The following is a 7,896-nucleotide window of genomic DNA, read 5'->3' on the forward strand; positions in this document are numbered from 1 at the left end:
AAGATCAGTACTAATTGTATTATTCTGCAGCTGAAAAACTTTCAGTAGTATGAAATAATTAAAAGAAGCAAATGAGAAAAGGGAGAAAAGAAAGTGGGACAAGAAGAAATGGAAGAAAAAATAAGAGGAAGAAGAGAAAAAGTAGAGGGATGTTGCCAATGAAATAGAAAAGATAGCTAAGAACTTTACTGTGTATTAAAAATTGAACATGAAGTTGTGGTACTTCAAAGGATGGTGAAACTATGTTCTATGCAATTGTTGTGAATAATTGCTTTAAAATATTTGTTAGATTTTAGCATTGCAATGTATACCAAAATAAGATTCAGACCAATCAAAATGTTGAATGTAAAAAAATGAAGAATACTTGAAAAATATCAGACATAATTTTCTAATATCAAGATTACAAAAGTCAAGGTATAAACAAGGTCAAAGAATGAATAAACGGATCTGGCTAAAAAGCCCATGAGAGTTTCACAGTCATGGAGAGTCAAGACACTGTGGCAAAAAAAAAAAAAAAATGAACTAAATGAAAGATCTCTGTGAGTGAGATCCCAGTGGAAAGAACGGCCCATCAAAGAAGGAGGTACCTTTCTCAGAAGGGAGGAGAGAACTTCCACTTTGAATATGGCCTTGTCTAAATAAGATCAGAGTTGGTGAACTCAAGAGGCTTCCATAGCCTTTGCAGCTCATGACAAGAGCTCTGGTGATTATTGACGTCACAAATAAGAGTGTCAATTGTTAAATCAACAACAGGAGTCACTGTGCACCCACTCCCCATGTAGGACCTTTGTCCTTAATGTGTTGTACTATGTAAATTAATGGTAAAACTACTACTCAAACAGTACTCTATACTTTGTGTGTCTGTGTGGGTGTAGTCTTTTGAAATCTTTACTTAGTATATACTAAGTTGATCTTCTCTATATAAAGATAATTGAAAATGAATCTTGATGAAGAATGGGATGGGAGAGGGAGTGGGAGATGGGATGGTTGCAGATGGGAGGGAGGTTATGGGGGGAAAAGCCGCTATAATTCAAAAGTTGTATTTTGGAAATTTATATTAAATAAAAGTTGAAAAAAGATTGAATATAATGAAAACATTAAAATCTAATCATCAAATATATGACCAAATTCAAAAGCAAATGATCATCTAGTAAAAGCTATTTTCAAAGTGTGAGTAGGAAGAGTGTGAATGTCTTTAAAGAATCAAAATATCTCAAAATCATCAGGGAAAACAAAACACCAAATAAAAATTTGGCAAAGATTATGGAAAAGGAATAAGAGAGGGAGGAGATGTACAATTTGGGACATGCTCAACTGGACTTGTGCCAAATGGTGGAGTTAGAAACATGCCAGGGGATTCCAGTACAATCCCATCAAGGTGGCATGTACCAATGCCATCTCACTAGTCCAAGTGATCAATTTCAGGTCACAATTGATCACACTGATAGGTCTAAGAGTCAAAGGGATCACACAAACGAGATTAGTGTCTGCTAATACTAACTGATAGAATTAAAAAGGGAGAGAACAATCCAACATGGGAAGCCGGATACACAACGGACTCATAGAATGTCAGATGTCCTAAACAGCACGCTGGCCTCAGAATCAGCCCTTAAGGCATTCAGAGTTGGCTGAAGAGCCCATGAGAGTATTTTAGGCATGGAAAACCAAGACACTCTGGAAAAAAAAAAAAAAGAAGACTTAAATGAAAGATCTCTGCAAGTGAGATCCCAGTGGAAAGAACGGGGCCATCAAAGAAGGAGGTACCTTTCTCTAAAGGGAGGAGAGAACTTCCACTTTGACTATGACCCTGTGAGAATAAGATCGAAGTTGGCGAACTCAAAAGGCTTCCATAGCCTTGGCAACTCATGACTAGAGCCTGGGGAGATTACTGACGCCATAAACAAGAGTGTCAAATTGTTAAGTCAACAACAGGAGTCACTGTGTACTTACTTCTCATGTGGGATCTGTCCTTAATGTGTTGTCCAATATGAAGTAATGTTATAACTAGTACTGAAACAGTTTTTTAGTATTTTACACTTTGTGTTTCTGTGTGGGTGCAAACTGATGAAATCTTTACTTAATATATACTAAATCGATCTTCTGTATATAAAGATAATTGAAATGAATCTTGATGTGAATGGAATGGGAGAGGGAGCGGGAGATGGGAGGGGTGCGAGTGGGAGGGAAATTATGGGTGGGGGGAAGCCATTGTAATCCATAAACTATACTTTGGAAATTTATATTTACTCAATAAAAAAAGGAAAAAAAATAAAAATAGGTACATGACCTGAAAGATGAAAAGATAGCCATCAAATTTATAGTATTTTTTCTCTGTATTCTGTTCCATTTTTCATGTTTATATATCTCTCTCTTCAAGATCTGTCATATTTTTCTAGTTTATATTTTGCCTTGCATTTAATAATCTAATCCACTCACCATTTATTTCATGTTCTCTCTAAGATACAAGTGTGACTCCAGTAATATTTTCCCTGCTTCCTAGACTGTAAGTTCTCTGTGGTTGGGAATGATAAGGTGCTCATTTTCCTACACCCTGCCACATGTGGTGAGTGTATGGAACACAATCTTCAGGATAGGAGAGGTAAAGGGGGAAATCAGAGAAGTTTTGAGAGTGGAGGTATCCTCTGTAGTTAGCCTAAAAGAATCAAAATATTTTCAAGATACTATTAATTTTTCTTTTGTGGATCTCCTTTGCATTGAACATAGCTTAGAGGCAAGGTAACGCGGCTTAAGAGAAAGGTTCTGAAGAAAGACAAATGAGCTGACACTATCAATCAGTTAGTCACTCTCAGCTTTGGTTCCTCATCTATGAAATAGATTACTGATTACAACTTGCAAGGTCATTGGGAAGATAAAACCCATGCTTCTAAGACTATCAACATTCCATTTCTTTCTTAGGACTTAATTTTTCTGTTATTTTAGGAGGAACATAGTATTCCTTAGCCTGTTATTTCTGAAGTAAGGTAAAAAATGTGGTGTAATGTGTGTGATAACACCTTGTAACATGGGGCAGTTTCTAATGACATAAAGTACTATGAATTTAATTTTTGGTAGATACTAAGTATAAATGTCTTATTATGATTTTTCAGTGAACATTGAATGGAAGTGATGTTTGGATGAGTCACAGCAGGTTGAGATAAAAAACAAAACTAAATGTGAAAAGGATAATTAAATTTTTAATGTGTTGAAATCATTTTTACTTGGGCCATGCAAAAATGAGTTTGAGTTTCAGCTTTACTACCATCTCTGTGCAACCTTGGGTAACTTACTTGCCCTAATTAAAACTTGGTTTTTCCACTTTTCAAGTTGGGATTAATAACCCTCTCACAGCAGGGGCATCCCCAGGACTAATGAGATAAGTAAATAAAAGCATACGTCACGTAGATGACATTTGACAAATGCTGCTTTTCTTTCCTCTCAGCCTAAATAGCCAGCCTGATTTATCATAATACTTCAGAGTATTTAGGTGTTTATGGGACTTGAATATGATTTCTTTAAGTGTCCAGCTAGCTACAAGGGAGTGACTTAGGCCCCAGGGAGAGTAGACCTGGCTTTTAACATTGCATTTGAACTTGATCCTCATGTTTATAAAGTGATTATTGGATCCATATGTGTCTTATGATATACAACATAAATCTCAACACATGTTAAGTTAGTCATTTCAGTTTTTTTGCCATCATTTTGCTCTTGTAAAGACTAAACATTGTATACTAATTTCTTTGTTTTGGGGGGCTCTCAGTTGTTATCTCTGCCTACTTTGTAAATTTTGTGAGCTGTAAAATGTAGTACTTTATATTCGTAGGAAGTTTATTCCCACTGAGAGTATTTAAGTTAAATGTTTTTTTAGTAGTCCGGGAGGGCAGATGCTGGCAGTAAAACAAAACATTTGGAATTTTAAAAATAAGCAGTACATTTAGAGCAATTATATAGGGATGTTATTAGTGATTGAACAGAGAATTATAGAATAATATATCTAAGGTGAAGAACGCTAATTACTGCAGCAGCAGTGTTTCCTATTTTTTTGTCCTTGAATAAAAGAATGCTTGTATTTAGGATGAATAAAGCATGACTCACCACATTTGCAACTGTTTATTTAATGTAACAGGATATAGTGGAACTCTGACATTACTACTTTGTCATTCAAACTGTTAGTTAAGAGGTAGGATTCCAGCCTGGTTATATTCTCTTTAGATGTAATCTTGAATGAAAAGAGGCAAAATCCCTTTCTGCTGTGATAGAACACTCTCCACAAACCGTCTTTCCTTCCTTCCCTTGACTATGGATATGTGGGTTTTCTGTTTATTTTGCCTATGCATCTTGGGTCCTGACTTTTCACTCTAAGAAGAATATAGTAATTAACCAACTTGTCTTAACCTCAGATTTGTTTCTGCTTAGAGAAAAAAATAAGTTTGTTTTGAGTCTATGAGTACTCAGTCCATTTATGTATAAGTTTGAATAGGTTTACCCTCATTTCAGAGCTGACGAAACGGTGATACAAAGCTCCTCTCCTCTCCTCTCCTCTCCTCTCCTCTCCTCTCCTCTCCTCTCCTCTCCTCTCCTCTCCTCTCCTCTCCTCTCCTCTCCTCTCCTCTCCTCTCTTCTCCTCTCCTCTCTTCTCTTTTTTAAAGATTTATTTATTTATTTGAAAGGCAGAGTTACAGAGAGGCAGAGAGAGAGAGAGAAAGAGAGAGGTCTTTCATTTGCTGGTTCATTCCCCAGATGGCTGGAACGGCTGGAGCTGTGCTGATTGGATTGGAAGACACACCAATTGGAAGCCAGGAGCCAGGAGCTTCTTCTGGGCCTCTCACAAGGGTGCAGGGACCCAAGGTCTTGGGCCATCTTCTACTGCTTTCCCAGGCCATAGTGGAGAGCTGGATCAGAAATGGGGTAGCCGAGTCTCCAACCGGTGCCTATATGGGATTCTGGCACTGCAGGTGGCAACTTTACCTACTATGCCACAGCGCTGGCCCAAAAAGAGTTTTCATAAATTATCCCACATATTTATCTTATGAGTGAGTTGAAATTATAACCTGGGTCTGAGTAGCTGCAAGCATAAATTCTTTCTAATCCAAGAGACTACTGGAGTTTTACTTTAATTTTCTAGTGTTCTCAAATGGCTACTTTTATGAATAAGACATGTAAAAGTAATAGTTAGCTCCTTTTTTATAGTGACAAAGTAGGAAATACAGGTGGAAGAGTGGGCTTTCATGGGAGATATGAGGGCTTGGTTTTTAGAAGGCTTTGTCTTCGGTGTTTGTCTTATACCAAGGTAGAATTGAAAATATGGGACCTAATATCCAGAGACAGAGAGATACTAAGATGGCAGATGGAAGTTCAAGAACTATAACTTTGACAAAAAATATGAGGCGCTTACAATCTTTGGGGGAGTGGAACTAAGGGAAGATTGATTTAATATTTGGAAGTTCTACTTTGGGGAAGGCGGACATACCCAGCACATCCAGGGGGCTATGTCATTAGGGAATACAGGTAAGAGTCAGTCTAGTTACTTAAGGTTTGCTGAATCACTTGGAGAGCTAATAGGGGATGGATGTCCAGTGGGGTCAGCCTGGACGTGTGTGAGTGTGTGTGTGTGTGTGTGTGTTATGTTTACCAGATTGCCAAGTCTAGAATATACATATAGAAATTCCTATCTCATAGGCAACTAATGCTTATGAAAATCAACCATATGTCTTTTTATAACTTAAAGGGGTCTGCTGTTGACTTGAAACTTGAATGAAAAACATTTAAAAATATTTTATTGAAATGATTTGCGGCTAGCAAATGCATTCATACAGTGCAGTCTTCCTTAGAGGATCCCAATTTGTCTCTCTGTGGTGGCTGAATCAGCATTTCCAGGGCAGTTGACAAACTCTTACTCTCAAACCTGGCTTTTTCTGTGGGAAACAGCGTGAGGGAAAGGCAAAAACATTCTTACACTTCCTGGAGGTAATACTTCCACATGTCTTAGATCTGAGGGACAGCTGACAATTTCATGGGCAGACAGGAGAAACACACCTGTTAAGGTACATGGTTTTTAAAGTAATCTTCGCTTCCTCAGATGACAAGGAATGCTTGTTGTTTTGTCATCAAAAAAGGAAGCTGATTTACATGCAAGTAACCCTTGTTAAAAGGGATTTAAGGAAGCTAGACTCTTGAGAAAAGCAGGCAACTGTGAAAAGAATATCTCCTGCTTACCTTTTTTAAAGCCAACAATTATGCCCAAATTGGGCTGGGATTAGAAAAGGTAATCAGTTGTAATAGAGTTGATATACGGGAAGGGGAGAGTTTGAGTCATTCCGAGATAAACTGCTTATTATGGATCCTTTTCCTTGCTCATCTTTATCTTCCCACCCAACCCGTACCTTTACACGCTGGTGGGGTGAGGCAGGAGAGACTTTGGAAGTACTCCTTAGACAGGCTTTTGTATGCATTGTCCAAGGCTCAGGGCTTTCTCATACGGAGGCTTTCCTGCTTTGTTATTAGGTCTAGTGGCAAAGAGCCTCATTGTCACCAACTGACCCAAGCTGCAAACAGGTCATCTCAGATGGAGGCTTGCTGCTCCATTCAGAGGCTGCTGAGACTTCCAGATGTTGAAGTGAGATGCAAATATGGGGAAACACTTGCATTTCCCCTGTTTCTTTGCCATTGGAAGAAACGGGGATCTATCTGATGACTGAGTTTGTGAGCATGGTGGATTCTTTTCACAATGGCAATTGTAAAGAGTCTCCTTGTGAAAGCAATAATTAATTTTCTCTGAATATTACTACAGTTTAGGGAGAATTAGTATTTGTCATGCTTTCCCTTCACTTATGCTTAAAAACAGGTAACTGGAGTGGGACTTCGAAGTATAATCTTGCCCAAAGGCTAAACTTGCTACCTAATGACACACTCTTATTCTTCCTTATTGAGGCAGTCTTGCACTCATTATCTCCAAATTAGTTTCCTTTTCTCCATTATTATTCATCTACCTCCTCTGTTTTCATTTGGATTTTTCCAAGTGAACCATGACAAAGCGTTTTTGTGAGTTTGTGTGTCTGTGCAACAGTTCATCTGTGTGTGAGTGTGACCCCTACTCATGCCCCTCGTTTACCTTAGGTGTTTATTTAAGCCAAGGCAGTGGAAAATTACCAACAATCTTTGGTATTGATTGCCTCGTAACGATCCCACATCAATCCATGGAGAAAAGTGTAGCTGGAGGTGGAAGAGCAAGGGACTGGCATTCGGTGGCAAGGTTTGACTCATCAAAGCCACATGCAAGCAATTCAAACTCAGAGTAAAGAACTGAAAATAGTACTTGAATGGAGATAATGAGTGTGTTTGATCGTAAGTGTAGTTAAAACTATAACATGTTCTATCAAAAGAGAAGTTTTACACACCTCTTGTGTGCTATTATGTCCAATCAGACATATAAAACGTGAGAAAGACAACACGTGGCTTTCTTTGTTCAGACCAAGGCTGTAATCCCTTCCTTCCTCCACACCCCTCGTACCGCTCAGTCTTTCCTGAGTCTCAGTTTCCTCATCGACAATAGAGTCCATAACACAAGCATCACAAGTATGTGGCAAGGATGAAGGGGAATAATGTTAAAACTGCTTGATACAGTGCCTCTTAGATTGTAGACAACCAATTATGTTAAAAATCGTCCATAATTCTAAAATCCATTATAAAAAACTCAGAGAGTGGAAAGTTTTGTTAAATAACCTGGAAATAATAGCTCAGATGGTTTCCCACTCTACTGCTGTTACTTACTTCAGCTTCCAAAGGAACCTGCAATTTCAGAAGCTCAGCAGGTGTTTCTGTACTATAGAAGGTGCTTCACAGTGTGATCTTATCAAATACTCATACAAACAATGAGAAGTCTCCCTATTATTCCCATTT

The 7,896-nt window shown here is 38.1% G+C and overlaps 1 pseudogene; it reads right to left on the reverse strand.

The window, feature by feature from the left end:
* The window catches only part of LOC100339615 (sorting nexin-1 pseudogene), a 118,495-nt pseudogene extending 110,939 nt beyond the window's left edge, over nucleotides 1–7,556 (reverse strand).
* Nucleotides 7,557–7,896: the final 340 nt, after the last annotated feature.

Source organism: Oryctolagus cuniculus, chromosome 1, assembly GCF_051225735.1.
Source record: "Oryctolagus cuniculus isolate XC-2025 breed Fujian yellow rabbit chromosome 1, ASM5122573v1, whole genome shotgun sequence".
In the NCBI taxonomy this organism is placed as follows: domain Eukaryota; kingdom Metazoa; phylum Chordata; class Mammalia; order Lagomorpha; family Leporidae; genus Oryctolagus; species Oryctolagus cuniculus.